Here is a 24,990-nt window from a genome sequence, read left to right as displayed (position 1 = left end):
GATAATGGTCTAGCCCAATTTCAAGTATGCAATAAGTTAAAAAAGAAATCACTGGAAGGATCATGAATTGACTGAGGAATGTCCATTTTTAAGTAAAATTTCTTACTGTGGGATTCTGGTCAAGTCATTTCATCTCTTTTTCTGTTTCAGTTTCTGCAGCTTAGAAAGGGAAAGAGAATAATACTTAACTCAGTTGAAGAAGGCTTCAACTGGATACTATATGTTGAAAATATTTTATAAGAAAAATACTATGTTGGGCTGAGGTTGTGGCTCAGCAGTAGAGTGCTCGCCTAGCACGTGAGAGGCCCTGGGTTCGATCCTCAGCACCACATAAAAATAAATAAATAAATAAATAAAATAAAATAAAGGTATTGTGTCCAACTACAACTAAAAAATAAATATTAAAAAAGTAAATAAAGAAACTGTGTCCATCCACAACTAAAAATATTTTTTTAAAAAAAGTACTATATGTTAATAAATGCTCTAGGATTCTTTCATGAAAGAAAAAGTAGTACACTAGAATGTACGACATTTTCAAGCATAAGAGCTAATCACTTACCCTTATAAAAATGCATGCACATATAGTGTTCCTTAATACATGTTGTGTACATAACTGAACTGGTAGGTTAATAATGTTTAGGAGGAAGTTGAACATGATTGTTCATGCCTCAGCAACCTGGCAGGCTGAGGAAGGAGGATCTCAAGTTCAAGGCTAGCCATAGCAACTCAGTGAGCCCTAAGAAATTTTGTGAAACTGTATCAAAATAAATTTGGCTAGGGATGTGGCTCAGTGATTAAGCGACCTTGGGTTCAATCCCTGATACAAAAAATAACACAACATACAATGCAATGCAATACAATAAAATAATGTTTAGGAGGCCCTTTTTATTTTTTTTAAATTTGGTCTTCACACACACACACACACACACACACACACACACACACACACACACACAAAATCTGTTTAGGAAAACATGTTCTAGCCTAGACCCTTATTTCTTTTCTCTTATAGGTTCTTTACAAAGGACAACTTCTCTGGTTCTAAGTACAACTTTAAATTTGTATCCCAGCTCTCAGGTTCCAGGGCAAAATGTTCTCTGCCTGCTACATATTCCAACTGACTACCTCTAACTTCTAAACTAAATGCAGCTCCTGCCTTGAAATGTGCCTCTTTCTTTCTTCATGGTGCTGCAGATGGAACTCAGGGCTTCAAGCATGCTAGGCACCCCCTCCCTGCTCCTCTTTTGAAGTTTTTTCCAAAGCTATCACTTCTGTTCCATCCTCACCTTCCTGCCTTAGGTCAGGTCCTCTTAACTTCCTGCCTGTAGTCCTATACCTTTCCAATCGACTCTGTGCTGCTAGAATAATCTTTCCTTTTTTTCTTTTTAATTTAAATCAAAGTTACATTAACTATTTCCCTACACTTCATTTTAAAAATGCAGCCACTACATCATTATCCAAAGTACATGTATGAAGACACGAATTGGTGTATACAACCAGAGATATGAAAAATTGTGCTGTATATGTGTAAGAATTGTAATGCATTCTGCTGTCATTTGTTTTTTTAAAAAAATCAATAAAAAATTTAAAAAATAAAAGAAACATTTAAGTTAAAAAAAAATGCAGCCACTACACATTCTTTTCCTCAGAGATAAGCACTTGAAATTTTTATAGCTGATTAGTCCAGTATTTATACCTCCATATTTTTTCTCCAAATTTTCTAAGTATAGAATTCCAGGTTGAAATTTGAAGGCACTACTCAGCTGAGTTTTGGTTTCCAATGTTGGTATGAAGAAATTCAAGGGGTCCTTCATATGTAATTTGTTTGCATTTCTTTTTTTCTTTTTGGAAACAATGTTTAGAAATTTTACAACCAAATGTCTTAGTCTATTTTGATCCATTCCCCAAGTGTTTAATGGGCCCTATCAATCTGGAATCTTGTGCATTTCACTTCCTGGGACATTTCCTTCAACTAGTTTTCTTGGATTTCCTCATTTATTTTTCTCTGTTCTCTCTCTCTGCCCTTGAACTCCTATTATTCAGATGTCAATCCTCCTAGGATAATTATACTTTAATTTTTGTTTTTGCTTTTCCATTTCTCTTTTGTACTTTCTAGAAAAATCCCTCAACTTTACCTTCCAGTGTTTCAATGAGTTAAGTCATTGATTTTTAAAATTTGAAGCAATCTATTGATTTTGCCACTCATACATGTTTCTGTAACTAAAAGTGACAGATAATTGACAAAGTATAAATTTCCTATGATTTGTAGAGTTCCTAGTTGTGTTTTTGGGAGGACTGTACTACTCCTAAAATGACATTTAAAATATTTTATGTAAAGTAAAAAAAAAGTCTATCTCTTGAATTTCTCAAGTATTAGGTTCAGAGGCTTTTCAGATATTTCAACATTGTTTCAAGTTTCATCACTTACAGATAAGAAGCCCCAGAAAACAATAATTTTCAACATCATTTATCAATGCATTATGTTGACAATAATGCTTTTATACATTTCATCTAAGTATAAAAAGACTGAAGTTTTCAGGAACGGTTTTAGTTTTAACACATAACCATTCTTTCATGTTTTTATTTGTACAAATGTCTAAGATATAGTTGTAAGAAAAATATTTGGCTCTTTTTCTGTTAAACAGAACATGCTTGGAATTTCCAGCCTGGCTTCCAAGTCTAACAGTATGAAGAGGTCACCAAGGCCAGTGAGGTTACCATCCTGACAAAGATGGAAGCATTTCAAAAAAGAATTGCATTATTTGGTAATAAATGACACTCGGCAACAAAATAAATACCACAAAATAAAGAGGCTGTCATTTACCTTTCTATGATATTGATACATATTGTGAGACTGTTCATTATTTTGTTCTTTTCAATCAGTCTGGCTGTCAGCACTTCAGTCAGTTTTCTTTTAATTCATTACTTTAGAAATGATTCTATTTCCACCATTTTTACTCTTATCCATTCGCTGTGACAAAATCATCTTTAAACTAAACAGGTTACAGAAAATTGATAAAATTTTAAGATCATTTTGGATTCTTCACATTTCTTTATTCTCTTAAGTCTAACCAGCTGCCAAGTACCACACACATTTTGGTTTCAACATCATAGACCAATGGGTATGTATACTTTCAACAGATTCTGTTTCTACCTCTTGCCTCTCTTCCCTTCTAAATGATTCATGACATTCCCAGTTTAGTCCATTTCTGTCTCAGTCCTCTGCCACCTCTAGCTGTTTCCTTCTCTACAATTTCTGCATTCAATTAAAACCCCATCCATTAGTTTCATAATGACTATTCAATTAAAAAAAAAAAAAAAAAAAAACTAGTTGGGCTCAGTGGCAGAGCCCTTAAGCCCTGCTATTTGGAAGGCTGAGGCAGGAAGATGAATTTGAAGCTAGCCTGGCAACAAAGGGAGACCCTATATCAAACCAAAAACAAACAAACCTAAGCAAACAAACACTTCTCTGCTCCATTTCCTAATTTCATCCATGCTGTATATATTTTCTCATGTTCTGTGGCTGTGTGAATTGCTGCTTAATACAGAATCTGGTGATTTTTCTTCTTCCGAAAATAATTCAAACTTACTTTTACTTGGAGCACTCTAGTCACAGATTTACCTTTTCAGTATCACCTAAACATTTTTTATTTCCTGCCCCCAAATACTTTTATCAAACACTTAGGTTATCATAAAATGATTATTTCCAACATAGAAAAAGCTAAATAAAAATTAACAAGCTTTGAAACAGAACTGGGGTCAAAAAAGGTTTCAGGTTAAAATACAGCATTCTGAAATCTTATTTTTTCATTTATCAAAAAATTTCTATTAGTGTACATTAAGGTAAGTGAAAAATTATTTTGAAAAACCATAGCAATATTCAGATAACTAATATATTACTAAGTGTGAAACAAAGAAAAATTTTATAATTTCAATAGTCTAAGATAAAAATACTATTAATGTTTTGTTATATTCCTAGTTTCTTTCCTATACTTTTAAGATTTGTTTTGGTTTTGTAATACACATAATCATAGTGTATATATATTTTTATTCTGCTCTAAGCATGTATTTATGGGGTGGGTGTATGGCCAAGTAGTAGAGTATGTGCTAGGTAGGCACGAAGTATATGGTTCAATGGGTTCAATCCCAAGCACCAAAAATAAATAACAAACAAACATTTTCTTGTGTTGCTAAGCCTTCGAAATCTATTTTAAACACTGTGTTTGTATTTTAGTTAAAAAAATATGTACAGGGCAAAAGTTCAAATAGTAAACATAGGAATATAGTAAAAATTTAAGCTTGCCTCTCATTCTGTTCTCCCAATTTACTCCCTTAGAGGTAACAACTCTGTACCTTTTTGGGTATCCTTTAAGGAACAATCTGTGTATATGTAAGTTAATGTGTAAAATATGTCCCATCCCTTTCTCCCCATCCCCACATTGAAGCAAATTATACATGATGCTCTTCTTTCCCTTAATATATTTTTGAGATGTTAATTTTTTTTTTTAGTTGTAGATGGACACAATGCCTTTATTTACTTATTTTTTGGAATGTGGTGCTGAGAATTGAACCCAGTGCCTCACACATGATAGGCAAGCACTATACCACTGAGCCACAACCCCAGCCCTATTCTTAAGATCTTTCCATATCAGAACTTATAGATTTTCTTCATTTAAAGGCTGAATAGTGATTCATTGCATGGAACCACTCTTCCACTCCATCTTTCTTCCTTTCTTTTTCTTTTTTTAATCACTGAAGAGTACTTTTTTTCCTTCCTATATACTCACCATATTTTCTCCTCATTCAAGAAAGAACATAGCACAATTTTTTTTTTTAGTTAATGGATATAATATCTGTATTTTATTTATTTATTTATTTTTTACGTATTTTTGGGGGACCAGAGATTGAACTCAGTGGCACATGGCCACTGAGCCACATCCCCAGACCTATTTTGTATTTTTTTAAAGAGAGGGATTTCACTGAATTGCTTAGCCCCTTGCTGTTTAGAGTCTGGCTTTGAACTCGCAATCCTCCTGTCTTGAGCCTCCTGAGCTACTGGGATTACAGGCATCTGCCACTGTGCTGAGCTATTTATTTATTTTTTTGTGGTGCTGAGGATTGAACCCAGGGCTTCACACATACTAGGCAATTGCTCTACCACTGAGGTTGAGCAATTGCCTAGCAATTGCCTGGGGTACACCTTTTTTTTTTTTTTTCTAATTAGTTATACATGAAAGTAGAATGCATTTTGACATATCATACATAAATAGAGTATAACTTCTCATTCTTCTAGTTGTACACGATGGAGAATTACATCAGTAGTATGCATATAGGGTAATAATGTCTAATTCATTCCACTGTCCTTCCTACCCCTGAACACTCCCCTCCCTTCACTCCCCTCTGTCTAATCCAAATTACCTCTGTTCTTCCCTAGCTGCACCGCTGCTGCCCACTCTGGCCACTGTGAAGTAGCATTGGCCATATCAAAGAAAACATTCAGACTGGCTTATTTTGCTAGCATGATATTCTCCAGTTTCACCCATTTACTGGCAAATTCCATAATTTCATCCTTCTTTAAGGCTGAGTAACCACTATTTCCTAACCCACTTATTGATAATTAGATTGTTCTCAGGCTTTCGCTCTTTGCTAACATGCACAAGTCAAATAGTAGGACAAAGCCACAGTAAGAAATTTCTGGCCAGGTCAATTTAAGATTTTTATGGATATTGGCAAATTGTCATTCAACGAAGTTGTACCACTTTATCCAACAACATATGAAAATGCTTCAAAAACACTATTTGCAAAAACTGCCACTGGCACTTTTCAGTTAATTATCCAAAAGCTTTAAAGAAAGGGGGGAAAATACAAGGCCTTTAAAGAGATTCTAACATACCTACATGTTTTTCTCAACTTTGGTTGAACATGCAAACACTGCACTTTGTTAAAATATGCAAACCCTGACAATAAAATGAAAACCAGTGTTCACATCTCAAGGATTTAGAAGGATGCTTGTTTATGGAAAGTCTTACTTGAGGCATCAGAAAAGGGAAGAAGCGTCAGTTGTAAGACAGTGCAGCTGCCCAACACTACCAAATGGAAGGTGTTAGAGCTCCTGGAGCATAATCCCTTAGTTGGTATTAGCACATTTTTTTTTTTTTTGCTAGTTATATGAAAAGACAGTGATTTCCCCCAATTTAAAAAAAGACAAACAAGATAAACAACAAAAAGGAAAAAATCCTACATATTAAAAAAATCCTACATAAAAGTAGCCTTTTAAATATTTTTGTAAAGACATGATAGAGCATACAGACATTTTAGAGATAATTTTATATTATAAACATTTGTTCCTTTGTCTAATATGAAATGTTTTCTTCACTGAGGTGCTACCAGCTGAGGATCAGGTGAACCCAATTAACCCAATTTTAACTTGTCCCTACTAAGTGTTTTATTTTAGATGTACACTGCTCCCTAAGTCCTTTAGGGTACTATATGGAAAAACTATAAACAGGCTAAAAAGGTCATGACATTAATTTTGCTGGCATTTTCATGCCTTAAGTAGGCATCAAAAACTAGAAGAACCTTGTCCTGTGGGAAGGAGGGTAAATCTGAAACTAATTATAGTAGTTATCATAATAATACTATTACAATTAAACACTATGACCCTAGCTAAATATATTTTGGTACCTTTTGCTAATGAATACAATTTTTCAAATAAGATTACTACAGTCCTAGGTAGAGCAAAATGGTTCACCAGAGGACTAGTAGAATAAAGTAACCTCTCAAAAGCCTGAATTTTCATTCACCTAAAGCTTAGCTAGAAGGCTTAATGTAATAAACTTAGCATAGCTGGATTCTTTTGCAGAAAATGCTATACTTGTTACAAGACTTTATTTAAGAAGGAAAAACTTCTAATTTCGCATGGGTAGACCACTACATGAAAAGTCACATCTGCCACGGTTCACTGCCGACTTAGGAACAGATTTCACTTATTTTCTATTGTCATATGCTTCTCCTGTTTTGTCAACTGAGGATTTGTTTATAAGCACTATTATTTAAACCTAAAAGAAAATAAAAGGGGAAAATATCTCAATATTTCAGTAGCTTCTTTCTGTTCTTAAGGTTTTAAGAATCGAACTGCTTTATGTGTCTGGAAGACAAGATGGTCTAGCAGCAACATTTAAGCTTAGTGATTTCCTGCTAATTCAGGTTCCAACCACCTTATAACATCTAGCCTGAGCACCAGTGGGATGGTTAACCATCTGATTAGCAGGTGAGTAGTATTCACTGTGTAGTTCTCTAATGCTAGGAAAGCAACGGTATTTCCACACAGATGTTGATGGCTCACTTTGACCCTTACAAACCCTGGAGAATAGAGATGAGGGCCAAAGTCTGAGTGGGCAGGGAAGAAAGGAATATTATTAGTCAAGGAGGTCTGTCAACATTTGTTTAAGACTAATGAGCAGAGGAAAAAAATGAAATGTGGCAATCAGGAAGGAAAGAAAAAGAAAGTGGGAGGAAAAAGGAGCAATGGCAACATTACTTTAAAAGGAGAAATAGCATGTGAAGAAAAAAATCCTTAAATTCTAGTTTAAATATTTTAGAAGTCACAGAAAATCAGCCAAGAACTAGTCCTTCAGGTCCCTGTTGAAGTGAAAAAAGATGTATACAGTACTTCTTGTGCATTGCTAAAAGCCTTGATAATCAACATCTACTAATTAGTGTAAATGTTGCTAATCAAAAGCAACAATATCAAAGTGGAATGAAGGGAAGAGGGGGAACAGGAAGAGGAAAGACAGTAAAATGAATTGGACATTACTTTCCTATGTGAATATATGATTATCCGACCAGTGTAATTCCACATCATGTACAACCAGAGGAATGAGAAGTTATACTCCACATATGTATAATATGTCAAAATATATTCTACTGTCATGAATAATTAATAACAACAACAATCCCCCCAAAGCAATCATATATTAAAATTTAAATTGTGATAAAGTCAAATACTTTAAGAACATATTTTATTTCTCTAAATTTGAAAGTTAACCTTGGAATAAAAAATTTGAACTGTTTGTTTAGAGGTATTAACTGAATATGAAGCATTATCATAGAGGAAAGATGAGAAAAAAAAGAATGCACAAGGCAACAGAGCACCACTTTCTTCTTGTAAGGATTTCTACAACAGTTCATCGTAGATTATCAGGGATTCCAACTTGGACATGTTTAGGAACACTTTCCTGATCCTTTATCTTCATATATTTGACAATGCTTCCATAATCAATTTCTTTATAAATCCACATTTCAAACTACAATTTGTAGTCCAAATGTGTACATTTACATGTTGGATGATGAAGCAACATTCTCAGTTATTGTACCAAAAAGTGATTTTATAATTATCTAAATATTTCATTACATTTTGTTCTTATTATTTTAGAAAAATTAGTTGAGATGAATAGTCTAATATAAATGTAGTATGATACCAACAACCTAGGCAAAATAAAAACAGATAAAATTTCTGTGCATCAAAGGGCACAATCAGGAGAGGGAAGAGGCAACCTATAGAATGGAAAAAAATATTTGCAAATTATAATAATCATATCAGATGTTAATATCAAGAATTTATAAAGAAATCTCATGACTCCACAACAACAAACAATCCAATTTAAAAATGAGCAAAGGATCTGAATAGTCATTTCTCCAAAGATGGCATGCAAGTAGTCTGCAAATATATTAAAAAGATGTCCAACACTACCAATCATTAGGAAAATGTAAATCAAAACCACAGTCACTTCCTTGAAACTCATTAGGAAGGCTATTATTAAAACAAAACCAAAAACAAACCAAAAAATGAGTGCTGGTGAGGATATGGAAAAGATGGAACTCTTATCCACTGCTGATGGAAATGTAAAATGGTCAACCACTATGGAAAACGGTATGGCAGTGGTTTAAAATTAAAGTTAGAAATGCCATATGATCCAGCAATTTGACTTTTCAGTTTATGTCCAAAGAGGTGAAAGCAAGATCTTAAAGAGATACAAGCACACCCATGTTCTGGCAGCATTATTCACAATAGCCCCAAGGTGAGTCAATCCTAGGTCTAACAACAGTATGGATAAACAAAACACACATACAACAGAATAATATTCAGCCTTACGAACCTTGAGGTCATTATGCTAAATGAAGCCAGTCACAAAACAACAAATGTTGTATGATTCTACTCATCTGAGGTATCTCATACAAACAGAAAGTAGAATAGTGGTTGCTATGGGCAGGGGAAAGGAGAAACAGGGAGTTGTTGTAGAGAATTTGAGTTTTATGAGATGAAAAGCTGTTTGTTTTCACAACAGTATGAATACACTTAACACTGCTGAGGAGTACACTTAAGAATGGTCAAGATGGTAAATTTTATGTTTTTTTTAAAAACTGAAATAAAGAGAAAATGTAATTATGCATAGGTCTCATAAACATAATTAAGCAAAAATGGAAGATTTTTATTAAACTGTTACTGGAAGCACATTCGATTTAAGTCAGGTGTTATATGTGTCCAATCACAAAGAAAAATAAAATAATTAAAAAATATTTATAAATAATACATCAGATATTATATTAAAAAGAAGGAATTACATAATGTTTTTGGGTAAGAGGGTATCTTCTTATATAGCATAGGTCTATTTTTTTTTTTGTTTTTTACTTTTTTACACTGCATTTCCATGTTGTTAGTTTTATGTTTCTGTGACCAAAATGTCTGACAAGACCAACTCATGGTTTCAGAGATTCAGTCCATGGTAGGCTGACTCCCATTGCTTTGGGACAAAGGTGGGCAGAACACCAGGGTGGAAGGGCTGCAGCAGAGGAAAGCTGTTCACCTCATGGCAACTGGGAAACACAAAGAACAAGGACAAGGGGCCAGAGGGCAGATGAACTCACCAGGGCACATCCTCAGTGATCCACTTTCTGTAGCCATGCCCCTGCCTACAATTACTACCCAGTCAGTCCATTCAAACTGGGATGAAATGATTAAGTTATATCTCTTATAATTTTTTCACCTCTGAATATTCCAGCATTAACACAGGAGCTTTTCAAGGACACCTCATATCTAAACAATCACACTTGTAATTTTTGAGAAACATATTTTGTACAAAATTAAGTATTATAAACGGGAAGTACAAACCTAGGGCTCAGAGGTCTTAAGCTATGAACACTGCCACTCTCAAAACTGGATCTGGTTCATTTCTTTCTATATCCCCTAAACAACTAGCACCCTATCTTCCCTGGTTAGCTCATTAGAAAGTCAGGATTTTTTCAGGTAATCTCTTTTATATTAGCAGCTGACAAAAAGACCCAGTGTTATAGAAAAGAGCTTCAATGAATAACATTCTCAGCTCCAGGATGGTTCTGGTAGGTTCTCACCCTCTTTCAACCTAATACCACCCCAGGCAACCCATATTCCCCACACTCTGGCACTCTCAGAATTAAGTTGGAAAAATCAAGTTAATCCATATAGTTTCAGATTAAAACAATCCAATTAAAAAATAGTATAAAAGAAATTAGCTATAAGCCTTTAAATTAGCTTTGAGATTTAAGTAGCAAGTCTATTTATTCCTGTACTCTCTAAGATCTGGTTATATGCATAATACCAACAGTGAGACAAGCAGACATGGATGAAAGGTGTGGGAGGCCGTGCTCTGGGGCACCCAGGGACTTGTGGGATTGCTTCTGGAACATTTGTTACACTTAAAGGATTTAAAATGCTGACAAAGACTTTTCACCCACAGATTGTATTATCTTACAATAATATAGTATGAAACCTGAAATTGAAATATGACTAACAAGAAATCTCTTTTCATTTTGTCATACAATCTTAAATACCAATATCACAAAACTGGCTGCTGGTGTAGATTCACTCAGCATTAGGCTTTTCTATAAATGACTGGGTGACGAGGGCAGTTTATAAAAATGTAACAGCATATAAAAATAAAAGGATAACTAGGTATAATGGCATATGCCTATAATTTCAGCAACTTAGGGGGCTGAGATAGGAGGACCACAAGTTTGAGGCCAGCCTGGGTAACCCAGCAAGACACTGTCTCAAAATAAAAAAGGCTTTTGATAGATTCAGTCCCTAATCCTGAATAAACAGATAAATAGGTAGATGATTTCAAAAGAAAAAACTTATTTCGGTGGTAGCTTCTGGAAAGGGGAAAACTGAGAGGTATATTTGGGAGGGAAACTGATTTTCCACTGTAAACCCTATTGTAAGCCTTTCAAATGTTCTACGGTGCAGATGTAAAACTTCACATTATCAACATAAAAAGAACAGGAAGAATAAAGTAGATCTAGAAATATAGGTGGTTCTCAATGAATAGTTGCAGAGAAAGAGGTCCATAAAATAATCTTAAGTGAAAAAAGCCATAGAGGGGCTGGGGTTAGGGCTGGGGCTCAGCAACAGCGTACTTGCCTGGCATGTGTGAGGCACTGGGTTCGATTCTTAGTACTGCAAATAAATAAATAAAATAAAGGTCTATCAACAACAAAAAATATTTTTTAAAAAAAGGTGTAGAAGAGGTATGTTCTAATCCAATGTGTCTTGAAAAGAAAAAAAAAATAAAGGTATGTTCACATAGAGAAATGTCAAATTGTCAATAGTGATTACTTTTGGGGCTTGCGTTGGTGGGACTTCCCATTTTTCTTTGCACAATATACATACATGTATGTGTTTATGTGTGTACACACTGTATATGTATAACTAACATATAAATGTAATTAGATAATATAACAGTTATTCAGTGCATAATGACAATTGGTTAACAAACTGCATACATGACAGTGGTTACATGATTGTGATGGAGCTGAACAATTCCCATTGCCTAGTGACGTCACAGTCATGCTTACATGCCATGTGTTTGTAGAGAGCTGAGTGCTGCTGGTGTAAACAAACCTACTGTGCTGCATATAAAAATACTGCACACATAATTATATATTGTATAAATACTTGATAATGACAAATAACAATGTTACTGGTTTCTGTATTTACTATACTACACTTTTAATGGTTATTTTAGAGCATAATCCTGCTACTTATTAAAAAGCAGGAGGCATTGTTATTATAGGCATTGTTATTATTATTCCCCTTGAAGACCCATCAGTGGGATAAGATGTAGTAGAGTTGGAGACAGAAATGATTGATGATCCTGACCCTGTGTAGACCTAGGCTAATGTATATGTTTGTGCCTTAGTTTTAACAAAAAAGTTTAAGTAAAAAAATAAAAATTAAAATTAAAAAGAGAAAAAGCCTCATAGAATAAGGATGTAAAATCAGGATATATTTTTGTTTGGCTCTACAATTTGTGTTTTAAAGGGAGTTATTACAAATACCTCAAAAAGTTAAAAATAATTACCAAGTTCACAAAGTAAAAAAAAAAAGTTACAGTAAGCTCAGGGTAATTTATTATTGAAGAAATACAACTTTAAAAAAATAAATTCAGTGTAGCCTAAATGTACAGTGTTTCTAGTCTACCACAGTGTACAGTAACATCACAGGCATTCACATTCACTCACCACTCACCGCTCGCTCACTTACCCAGAGCAACTTCTAGCCCTGCAACTGTATTCATGATATAAGTGGTCCATTTTTCATTTTTACTGTTCCTTTTCTAAGTTTTTGTGTCAGTCCATTTTTTGTTGCTATGATCAAAATACCCAAAAAGAACAATTTAGAGAATAAAATTTTTATTTGGGCTCATAGTTTCAGAGGTTCAGTCCATGGTCAGTTAACTATTGCTCTGGGCCATAGGTGAAGCTGAATATCATGGCGGAAGGGTGTGGTAGAGGAAAGCTGTTCACCTCATGGCCAGGAAGCAGAGAGAGAGAGTTAAGCATCAAGGCAAAAATGTAAACTCCAAAGGCACTCTCTCAGTGACCTATTTCCTCCATCCACACTCTACCTTCCCAGTTATCACCCAGTATAGCAGTCCTTTCAAATGATTAATCTAGCATATGGATTAATCCACTGATCAGACCTCTCATAATCTAATCATAAGATTTGGGGGGGACACTGTGTATCCCTGAATAATTTGTGTATTTTAACACACAAATACCACTGTGTTACAACTGCCTACAGTATTAAGTACAGTAACATGCTGTACTGGTTTGTAACTTAGGAGCAACAGGCTATACCATATAGCTAGGTGTGTGGTAGGACACACCTAGCTATAGGTGTATAAGGATACTATGATGTTTTACAACAATAGTGCCTCATGACATATTTCTCAGAAAGTATCCCTGTTGTTAAGGCAAGTATTTGTATGAAACTACACAATTGTCTGTTTTATACTCAAAACAATAAGCAACTGTTCAAAGGGGGAGAACCTTTAGTAAGAATCTACTTTAAAACATTTTTGCTCAAGAAAGATAAATAGTTATATTGATTTTCAAGTAGTAATTAAACTAAATGGAAGCCTTTTCTCACTTTTTCTATATTCCTCCTTCCAATTTCACAGTGTTCATTAGATTCAATAAATAAATTTTTTGGCAAAATCAAACACATGAAGTCCATTCATCAACTATTTAATACAGGAATTGAGAAGACTGTGCCTGTAGGAGTAAGAGGGGCAATATGTATAATTTCTTAAAATTGCTTCAAAACTTTTTCTGAACTACAAATAATTTCAACTTAACAGACTAAAAAATCAGCACAAATTCAAAAGAAAAAAATATTTTAAAGAAACAAGATTCTGACTTACTCACATTATTTATTCCATGTTTTTATATGTTCCCTTTGCATAATTTAATTCTTTTTCCAACACCAATCATACTTAACATTAAATATCTGACTTTCTCAACAGATTCAAAGCTCTATAAGGGTAAGGTCCACATGTCATGTTCCCATAAGTCTCAGGACCTCGAAGAAGAATCTTTCAAACTTATCCACTTTTGAAGATATAAACTTGAGCAAAAGAAGACACAAGATTTTGCAGATATTCAATGACAAAATACTTCCTAATAATGATTACATAACTCAGCAAACAACAAGACCCACATCGAGTTAAAAATATTCTAAGGATGGAAGAAAAGGTTATTTATCTAAATGATCAGTGTGACAAAATTAAAGCACATGTTCTCTAAGTACAAATGCCAAAGGCTCTAGAGTTTTGGCTACCTTAGGTTCTGAGTCATAAAGTCAAAGCCTTAAAAAACCTAACAAGTAACTCTTGAAACAGAAGCATGCTATTACAGTCTTAAGGTATGTTATCTTTGCAAAGTTCTTATTGACTATCTCAGAATTCATTACATTAAAAGAAAAACTTTTAAAAGGAACTAGGGGATAGCAGATATCCTTAAACAACACATATACAGGTTATGACAATTCTCAAGAGGAATCTAAATCATAATACCCTTCAGTGAATGTGTATAATTTTTGACATATCTTTACTTCACCAATCCATAAACACTGAATTAAGTCTACTCATAAACTTGTATTCCAGTTTTAAGAGAATTTTAACCAAGGTGAAAAGTTATACTTTTTAAAAAAAATCAAATCAAAACAAAAGATTTCTGGCTATAAAGATGGTTAATTAAAGTCATGTTTTATTATGCAAGCATACACCTTTCTGTCAAAACAGGAAGGGTAAAAGGTATGAACTTATTCATTAATTAGCAGGCTAATAACTCCACAGAGCAGGAATTGAAAAACGTCTTCTGTAAAGGATCAGTTAGAAAATATTTTCAGTTTTGTAGACCCTATGGTTGTTGTCACTACTCCATTCTGCTGTTGTGGCATGAAACTGGCAATAGACAATATAAATGATATTAAATTCCAATAAAACTTTATTTATGAATACTGAAATATAATTTTATATCATTTTCATGCATCAAAAAACCTTCTTTTGTTTTTTTAATAATTTAGAAATGTAAAAACCATTCTTTGCTTGTAGGTTACACAAAACCAATTTGGTCTGCAAGCTATAGTTTGTTAAACCTTATCCTAATCCAAGAGTTCAGTAAACCTGGTTTATACAACTTACTAGCCACATGACCTTGTCCTTACTCCACCAAAATAAAACAAAACAAAAACAAATACAGAAATCCCCCCCAAAAAACCAAAACAACAACCAAAAAACCCCACCAACATTAAGCTCTTAATTTCCAGTAGGAGTTAGAGACCTGTGCTACTGGTATAAAAACAGTAGCAGAAACTAACTTTTATTTTGATATTATAGTGTTGCAAACTGTTCTAAGCATTTTATTGAATGCTAATTTATTTAATTTTCTTCATAGCAATAGGATGAGTATTTAATGAATCCCATTTTACATATAAGAAAATTTAGGCACAGAGAGGTTAGGTAAATTATTGAAGCTCACACTGCTAGTAAATGTATAGATGATGCTTATAAACAGGTACAGGGTTCTGTTCTCTAACTTTAAAATTTCTCCATTCTTAAAGTTCCCATTTCAAATGCCAATTCTCAGAAATTAAAATGCATAAGAGAATAAGAACATGGAACAACACGTAAGATAATTATAGCTCATCAATAATGTAGAGCTAATCTTTGGATTGTGCCTGTACTGACCCTCATTGTTATACAAAATTACATATAAGAGGTTGTGAGGGGAATGGGGAAAAAAAACAAGGAGAGAAATGAATTACAGTAAATGGGGTAGAGAGAGAAGATGGAAGGGGAGGGGAGGGGGGATAGTAGAGGATAAGAAAGGTAGCAGAATACAACAGTTACTAATATGGCATTATGTAAAAATGTGGATGTGTAACCGATGTGATTCTGCAATCTGTATTTGGGGTAAAAATGGGAGTTCATAACCCACTTGAATCTAATGTATGAAATATGATATGTCAAGAGCTTTGTAATGTTTTGAAACAACCAATAAAAAAAATGTGGCATATAAAAAAAAAAAAAACAAAGTCGATTCAAATGGATGGGCACTTCATTCAGCATTCTCATGGAAAATTAGGAACAGTACCTGACTCCTTCTAGTTTGTGCTGGCTCATGAGAACAAATGTTGGTGCAAATGCCCCAAAAGAGAAAGTTGCACAGGCAGGGCACTATTATTTTTTCTAAATTACTCTTCATTTTTTCTAATTTAAGTTTCCCTCAAGTTTTTGTTGTATACAAAGGACATTTGTAGATTTATAATGTTTGTCTGCCACTGACACATTAACAAAAAAACACTAATAATCAGGGAGATACCCTTCTTATAACAGCTACAATATAACTTAAATATTTAACAACCCACTTGTGCACATTCTGGTTTTTTTTTTTGCACAGGGTCTTTATCTGTCTGTTGGTTCCGTGTGTGCTGGCATTCCAAATCTAGTTAGGATTTAACTAGCCCAATGACTAGTTAGGGGTCATCTGAAAAAAAAATTAGTTTATTTCAACATAGTGTTCAATTGCCAAATTTGCTTTTAGAACTTAAAAAAAAAAATGGTATCACTTCCACCTAACTACAGAATAAAAACATCACTTGAAGAACTTGACATTTTAGGACTTTGGCCATGGAAATAAGAAATTACTAAAACTGAATTGATTCCAGATATTCCTCATTGGAAGGTAGTTATATGCCAGAAAATCATTTTAGAGTCTGTTTTCATTACTTACATCAATATGAGGAAACTTAAATGACAGATGATCTCTAGAGCACTGGGCCAAGTACATCATAATGATACGGAGGTTGTAGACTAGGAAAAAGAGACTCTCAGAAAAAAAAAAAATTTCATCTGACAAATATTTAAAAATCTAATTTTCTCAAATTTGTATTTTTCCAAAAATGTTTGTTATCAGTATACTGCTTAATTCTATATGTGACTGCCTTGGTAAAAAAGAGGTATTTCTCAACAGAAGACAAAAGATCATTCATGTTACTTGCAATTTTTTAAAACAATATGAATAGTGAGGGGAACTCTCTGCTTTAGAAATAGCCCTTCAACTAATTTACTTTCAGAACATTTCAGCCATGCCTTATACCTGTTCTCCTTTACTTCCACAATTTTTATAAAATTATGTCAATTTTATCTCTAAAAAAGTCCTCAGATGGCTGGGCATGGTGGCTCACACCTGTAACCCCAGCAACCTGGGAGGCTGAGGCAGGAGGATTACAAATTATCAATCAGCTTCAGCTACTGAGTGAGGCCCTAAGCCACTTAGTGAGACCCTGTGTCAAAATAAAACAAAAGGGGCTAGGGATGGAGCTCAGTGGTAAAGTGCCCCTGAGTTAAATCCCCAGTACAAAAAACCAAGTTCTTAGATACGTCCACTTCTCCTCATCTCCTACCTGGTGCAAACTGCTATCTCATGCCCTCCCTAGACCACTGAATATTTTTAACTGGTCACCCTAGCTTCCAATCCTGTCTCTTCTCTAACCAACACAACCACAGTGATGTTTTCAAAACAAAAATTAGAGCTTACCATCCCCCTAGACACCATAACGGTCTATCGGGACTTGTAGTCTAACCTGGACCTGCTTCATCTTGTACTCCTTGCCTCTCACTTGGAATCAAAGACATACCAGACTTTTCTCAGTTTCATGAACATACCCAACATTTTCCCAACAGTTTTTATACATGTTGGACCCCTTCTCTGTATTGTTTCCTTCCTTCTCCCCTTTTATGCCTTGATATCCTGGATGCATCCTTCAAATGTGTTATTAATCAGTTTCCCATTGCTGTGACAAAATACAAAAATCAACTTAAACGAACAAAGATTTATTTCGGTTCACAGTTTCTGAGGTTTTCAGACCAGTTGCTTTGGGGCCTGTAGTGAGGAACTATATCATGGTAGTGGGAGCACATGGCAGAGGAGACTGTTCACCTCATAGTGGCCAGGATGCAAAGAGAGAAGAAGGAATCAGGGTTCCAATATTCCCCTGAAGGGCATGCCCCAGTGACCTAACTTCCCCTCACTGGGCCCCATCTCTCGAAAGTTTCCACCACTTCCCAACAGTGCCACAAATTGACAACTAAACAAGCAAGCCTTTTGCATATGGGCCTTTGGGAGATATTTAAAGATTCAAACCATAATGAGATATCAAGGCAAAATCATTACCTTAGGAGAACTGTCCCTGGCCTATTCTGGTTCAGATATTGTAAACAGTTTCAGTGAACCCTTTATTTTTCCCTTATAGTAGTTACCACAACTGTGATTCTAAACTCCTCACAGACAAGAAGCTCTAGAAGGGCAAGGATTCACATGCCTTTGAGTTCACATGGTACCCTAAATATCTGGCACAGTAACAGAAAACCTGGAAAGAACTCAGTATTCATGCTTGTGATATAATTCATGTACCATAAGATACAACCTTTTTATATCTAGGCATAGAATAGATATATTCCATATGGGTATAAGATACAGGCTAAGTCATAGGAAACTCTATATTTAAACTTTGAAAAAACGTTTCCAAAGAAGCTTTCCATTTATATCCATGCCAGTAACACATGTGGATTCCAATTTCTACATATTCTTACTAATACTTGTTTTTGTCCATTTCTTGATTATGTAGTATTTGACTATAGTTATTCCTTAATGACTAATGATGTTGAATATTTTTGTGTGCTCACAAGCAATTTATATATATAAGTTGATCCAATTCCTTTGTCCAGTTTTTAATTATTTTTTTCCTTTCTCTTTTTGGGTACTAGGGATTGAACTCAGAGGTGCTTTATCACTGAGCTACATCCCCAACCCTTTTTATTTTAAGACAGGGTTTCACTAAGTTACTTAGAGACTTGGTAAGTGGCTGAGGCTGCTCACAAATTTGCAATCCTCCTGACTCAGCCTCCCAAGTTGCTGGAATTACACGCATGTGCCAATTCTTTGCATGTAAATCTCCATTTGTTCCAGGATCACTGGTTGAAGACATTATTTTTTTCCCATTGAATTGCATGTGTTGAAAATCAGTGTACCATAAATAAAAAGGTTTATTTTGGGGCTCTTAATTCTATTATCTATATGTCTATCCTTATTTATAAGTCATGAAATTGAGCAGTATGAGAACTGTATATTTTTCTTTTTAGACTGTTTCAGCTATTATAAGCCCCCTGTATTTCCATATGAATTTTAGAATCAGCCTATAAATTTCTGCAAAAAGGGGCTCTACAGATTTCCATACAGATTGTGCTGAATAAGTAGATCAGTTTGGGGAGTACTGTCATCTTTATAATGTTACATTTCCCAATTAAAGAACATGGAGAAGTCTTCCCATTCACTTATATCTTTAATCTCTGAAAACATTTTCTCTTCTGTTTTTTAGAAAAGTTTTGGTGTACAAGTCTTGCACTTCTTTTGTTGAACTTATTCTCAGTATTCTTCTTTTTGGTGCAACTCTCAGTGTAACTGTTTTCTTAATTTGACTATTCACTGTTTGTGTATATAAATGCAACTGGTTCCATACTGACCATATATCTTTCAACCCTGCCAAACTCATTATTATTAGTACTACCTGTTTTTCAGTGAATTCCTTAAGATTTTTTTATATATAAGATCATGTCCTATACAAATAAAGATAGATTTATTTTTTTCCTTTCTAATATGAGTGACTTTCATTCTTTATCTTGCCTGACTGTCCTGGTTAGAACCTTCAATACAATGTTGAACAGAAGGAGAAACAGAACAAAACTGTGTCTTGTTCCTAATCTTAGAACAAGGTTAACTACAAGGTTTTCATAATTTCCATTTATCAGGGTGAAAAAACTACTCCTAGTTTTTTCATTGTTTTTATGATAAAAGGAACTTAGATGTTGTCAAGTGCTTTCTCTATGCCTAGTAAGATGTCATGTGATATCAGAATGCATTTTGATTCATTGTAAACAACTGAAGCACAAGTTTACATTTCTATGATTGTACATGGTGTAGTATCACACCATATGTATAGTCATACATATACTAGGGTAATGATGTACATCTTATTCTACCATCTTTCCTGCCCCCATGCACCCACCCTATCCTCCCCTTCCCTTTGCCCAAAGTTCCTCCATTTTTCCCATGCCTCCCTCCCTGAAATGAATCAGCAACCACTTATCAGAAAGAACATTAGGCCTTTGTTTTTTTTGGACTGGCTTACTTTGGTATGATATTCTCCAAGTCCATCCATTTACCTGCAAATGCCATATTTTGTTCTCTTTTAATGCTGAGTAATATTCCATTGTGTATATATACCATAGTTTCTTTATCTACTCATCTATTGAAGGGCATGTAGGTGGCTTCCACAGTTTAGCTATTGTGAGTTGAGCTACTATGAACACTGATGTGGCTGCGTTACTATAGTATGCTGATTTTAAGTCCTTTGAGTATAAATTGAGGAGAGGGATAGCTGGGTCAAATGATGGTTCCATTCCAAGTTTTCTAAGGATTCTCCATACTGCTTTCCATATTGGCTGCACCAATTTTCAGTCCCACCAGCAGTGCATGAGTGTACCTTTTCCCTGACATCCTCGCCAACACTTATTGTTGTCTGTCTTCATGATAGCTGTCATTCTAACTGGAGTGAGATGAAATCTTAGTTTTGATTTGCATTTCTCTAATTACTAAAGATGTTGAACATTTTTTCATATATTTGTTTATCAAGTGTACATCTTCTGATTAGTGTCTGTTCAGCTCCTTAGCCCTCTTATTGATAGGGTTGTTTGTTTTGTTTGGTGTTAAGTTTTTTGAGTTCTTTACATAACCTGGATATTAGTGATCTGACATATGTATGGTAAAAATTTGCTCCCATTCTGTAGGCTCTCTCTTCACTTCACTGATTGTTTCTTTTGCTGAAAAGAACTTTTTAGTTTGAGACCATCCCATTTATTAATTCTTGATTTTATTTCTTGCGCTTTAGGAGTCTTGTTAAGAAAGTTGGGGCCTAATCTGACATGATGAAGATTTGGGCCTACTTTTTCCTATTAGGCATAGGATCTCGAACTAACTCTTGAGATATACCCCATTTGGTCTTGGTTTATAATCATTTTATATATTACTAAATTTGGTTTTCTCTATGTTGTTAAGGGTTTTTTACATCTATATTCCTAAGGGATACTGGTCTGTAGTTTTCTTAGTTTGATTTTGTCATCAGGGTAATACCAGCTTCTTAGAACGAGTTAGAAGTTTGCCCTCCTATATTTTGGAAAAATCTGTGAAAATTTGGTGTTAATTCCTCTTTAAATTTTGTATATAAATACACCAGTGAAAACATCTGGGCTTGGATATTGTGTGTGTGTGTGTGTGTGTGTGTGTGTGTGTTAATGGTGGGGAGTATGTTGTATTATAATTCAATTTCTTTATTTGTCATAGGTCCAGATTTCCTATTTTTTGTGTCACATTTGATAATTTTTTTCCTTTAAGAATCCTCCATTTTGTCTAAGTCACAGTGGCATACCATTCCTAGTATTTCTTTATAACCCTTTAAAAATTTTTCTTTAAGGTTAATAGTAATGTCTCTTCTGTTGCTGCTGATTTAGTAACTTGAGTAGTCTCCTTTTTCATCATTAGTCTAGCTAAAAATCATCAATTTTGTTGATTTTTTCAAAGAACCAACTTTTTCTTGCATTGACTTGTCTCTATTGATTTTATTCTCTGTATCATTTATATGTGTTTTATTCTTTATTATTTTCTTCCTTCTGCTTGTTTGGATGTTCTTCTTTTCCTAGGTGTTTTAAGGCAGGTCAGGTTATCAATTTGAGATCATTTAAAAAAAAATAATGCAGGCATGTATAGCTATTAATCTCCCTATGCCATTTTTTTAGTTGCATCCCATAAGTTTTGGGATATGTTATAAGTTAATTTATCTTAAAAGTATTTTCTAATATACCTTGTTTCTTTGACCCATTGATTATTTAAAATTATTATTTAATTTCATATATCTGTACATTTCCCAAATCTCCTTCTGTTACTTACACCTAATTGTATTCTGTGGTGGGCAGATAACATACTTTTTATTACTGTCATACATTTTATACATATTGAGGACAGTTTTATAGCTTAATAGTCTATTCTATAGAATGTTCCATATATGCTTGAAAAGAATGTGTATTCTGCTCTTTTGGGGTGGTGTGTACTGTGAGTGAGTTGGGTCTAGTGTTGGATGTGGGATTGAAGAACAAGCTATTCTTTTGTAGTTAAGAGGGTGCTCAACATCCTAATGGTAAGATGTTTGCACAATCACATCCCCACTTTGGAGTTGATCTTTAATGCATCTCTTCTGTAAGATTCTAAGGAGAGCAAAGTAAGAAATGAATGTAGCTTACGATCCCAAATACTGTGTCATTCTTTTAAAAAAGCATGTAGGTGTATAACATTACAAACAAATAATTTTGTTTAGTATTTTTCCCTTAAAAGTTTGAAAATCTCATTTTTTTTCTAGATGTGTTGAAGAAAACCTTTATATATTATCTTCTATACGTTCCCTGATTAATTGCATATCAATTTCACTGGCTTATCTTAAATAAATTACTGCAAAGCATTATGAATATAAAAAATACACATGCACAGTGAAAAGAATTTTTTTCAATCAGCTAATAGTGAAATTTAGTCGGCCCAAGCACTTTTTGAAAGAACCATTGAATCACTTATAGGACAAAAAATAAATTTTGTGATTTTAAGAAACTTCACTTATAAAATATGCTCAGGAAAGTAGTATTCACTATAGTTGATTTTTAAAAATAGGCCTTATGAGGCGAATCTAGAAATTAAGACAATCATATCAGGGTAAAAAATTTAATAAAAATAATAAAATCCCTCTATTCTTCTTGCATGAATTTGTGGTTACTTTTGTCAAAACGTATAGAAGATAATATATACAGGTTTTCTTCAACACACCTAGAAAAAAAAATGAGATTTTCAAACTTTTAAGGGAAAAATACTAAACAAAATTATTTGTTTGTAATGTTATACACCTACATGCTTTTTTAAAAGAATTGGCACAGTATTTGGGATCGTAAGCAAAATCTATACAGACATTTGCCTTATCCTATTATTAACATAAAAGTTTAGCACTTTAGTAAAGTACAGATTTCTCAAAATCTATGTACATGGACAGGACTTAAAACTAATTATTGAACTATATGAAGTAACAAATCAAAAGAAATGCCTAACTTTTGTTTATGATTTTATGCAGTCAACAGTTAGTACCTTCACAAATAATTCCCAGGAGCTGCTACTAAATTATTGTTATCATTACTTGGGCAGCAGTAAAATTACATCACTTTCCAAATCCTTCAAAAGTTTCTAACTTTTCTTATTGTGGATTGAAATTCTATATTTCTGAAAAATAGAAAATAATATCTGAAATAATAAATATCAGACAAAAACTCTTTTGTGTGTGTGTGTGTGGGGGGGGAATTCGGAATTGAGCCCAGGACTGTGCTTCCTGGGAAAGTTCTCTACCACTGAATTATATCCCTAGCCTTTAAAATAAAAATTACTTTAGGACAGGGTCTTTCTAAGTTGCCAAGGCTGGTCTTGAGCTTACAGTCCTCCAGCTCCAGCTTCCAGAGCAGCTGGGATTACAGGTGTGTACCACTGAGCCTGGCCCAGACAACTTTTTACTTTAAGTTTCTTTTCTTAGTCCTCAATCCTATTCACTCTTCATCATCTTGAACAGCAACTCTTACATCATATGAGCTCTTTAAGGAAGTAATAAAAACATTCTGCTTTTTGATACTGCATGGTGAATTATCTTCACACTTGTAAAAGTCAGTATTAATGACAGAAGAAATACTAATGTTCCAAATTTAATGACAGTAACTATATGATCTAAATAAAACAGCGTAAAGGTACTTCAGAAGGAGTTTTGGCTCATGCAGTCATGGTAACCACTATGGAGAACAGACTGAATCTAAAAATATGCTCTGGCACACCATGTGTTCCAAGTTTGGTAACCACACTGCAATATATCCACACAAGTAGGGTATACATAGGAATGCAAAGAAATTTTTCAGTTATCTTTGTCAAGTAACTCTTTTTACAGGACTGAAGCTCCTTAGATTAAAGTGGGCACTTCTTGGGAAGGAGCTCTCTGTATTCTACCCATGTTTGGGACATGCTAGATGCAGAAACGCTGAAAGCTTTCCCAAAGTTAGCATGTGTGGGAGTGGGGAAGAAGATTCAACTAATGCAACAGGCTCAGAAAAGAGGAAAGGGCATATTTAAAGGATGGTGGATTGGAGGAAGCAAGTTCTTGGAGAGGAAAATAGAGAACATTAAGGTCAATGAAGGCAAGAAGAAGTGATGGGTGCTTAGGAAGAGACAAGAATATTATGCTTCAACAAATACTTAGATTCCTGTAGTCCTCCAGTCTAGGTCCAGAAGAATGGAATAGAACATTTTTTCATCCACTCCCAGAATAAGCCCCCTATAGTCACAGGTGGGCAAAGATATAACAGACGAAGGATGTGGCACTGCCAAATCTGACTGGAACACAAAGATCTACTTAGCAGGAGCTGATCACAACACTTCCTTTTGAGAACCACTGGCTTAAACAAAACCTTTATTTCTATAATAGTGAAAACTACTTCATTTACAGAGACACATTATCTTTTTACCTACAGTATTCTTGATAAAGACAGTGAAAATAAAATACCTTTTAGTATTTTTAAGGCATTGATGTGTAAACATTCTGTTGTTCCTAAGCCAATTCTAAATTAATAGAGTTGAAATTAAAACTATTGTTGTCAAGAATTTTCCTTCAAAAATCAAGACTAAAATTTCACACATTCTAGAGAACATTCAGAGATTCACTATAAAAAGTATCAAAATCCCAAGATAATGTAGTTCAAGCAAATAGAATTTTCATAATTTAATAATTTTCATAATTTAATAAATGACATTTATAACTGGTAGTTGGTTACATTATATAAATACATTTTAAATGGGCAAGGGAAAGTAAGTCAGCAAAAAAAAAGGGGGGGGGGAATCACTGTTATTTCAAATCTATTTGGTAAAGGTTTACAAAAAAAGTATGTTTTAATAAAAAAAATCCCCTCAACAAATAAAATATATCCC

General features: G+C 34.1%; 1 protein-coding gene across 18 annotated transcripts in view; it reads right to left on the bottom strand.

Annotated features, from left to right (window-relative positions):
- The window catches only part of Znf438 (zinc finger protein 438), a 194,530-nt gene that overhangs the window by 37,041 nt on the left and 132,499 nt on the right, over positions 1 to 24,990 (bottom strand). Inside the window, exon 1 of one of the 18 annotated variants that reach the window (XM_071599924.1) lies at positions 107 to 127. The exons of the other annotated variants lie outside the window; for them this stretch is intronic. The gene's annotated coding sequence lies outside the window, so the exon portion shown is untranslated. Of the gene's footprint in view, positions 1 to 106; positions 128 to 24,990 lie in introns of those variants that run through there. 18 annotated transcript variants of the gene reach the window in all.

This window comes from Marmota flaviventris, chromosome 12 (genome assembly GCF_047511675.1).
Source record: "Marmota flaviventris isolate mMarFla1 chromosome 12, mMarFla1.hap1, whole genome shotgun sequence".
NCBI classification, from domain to species: Eukaryota; Metazoa; Chordata; class Mammalia; order Rodentia; family Sciuridae; genus Marmota; species Marmota flaviventris.
This window is presented reverse-complemented; position numbering and strand designations above follow the sequence as displayed.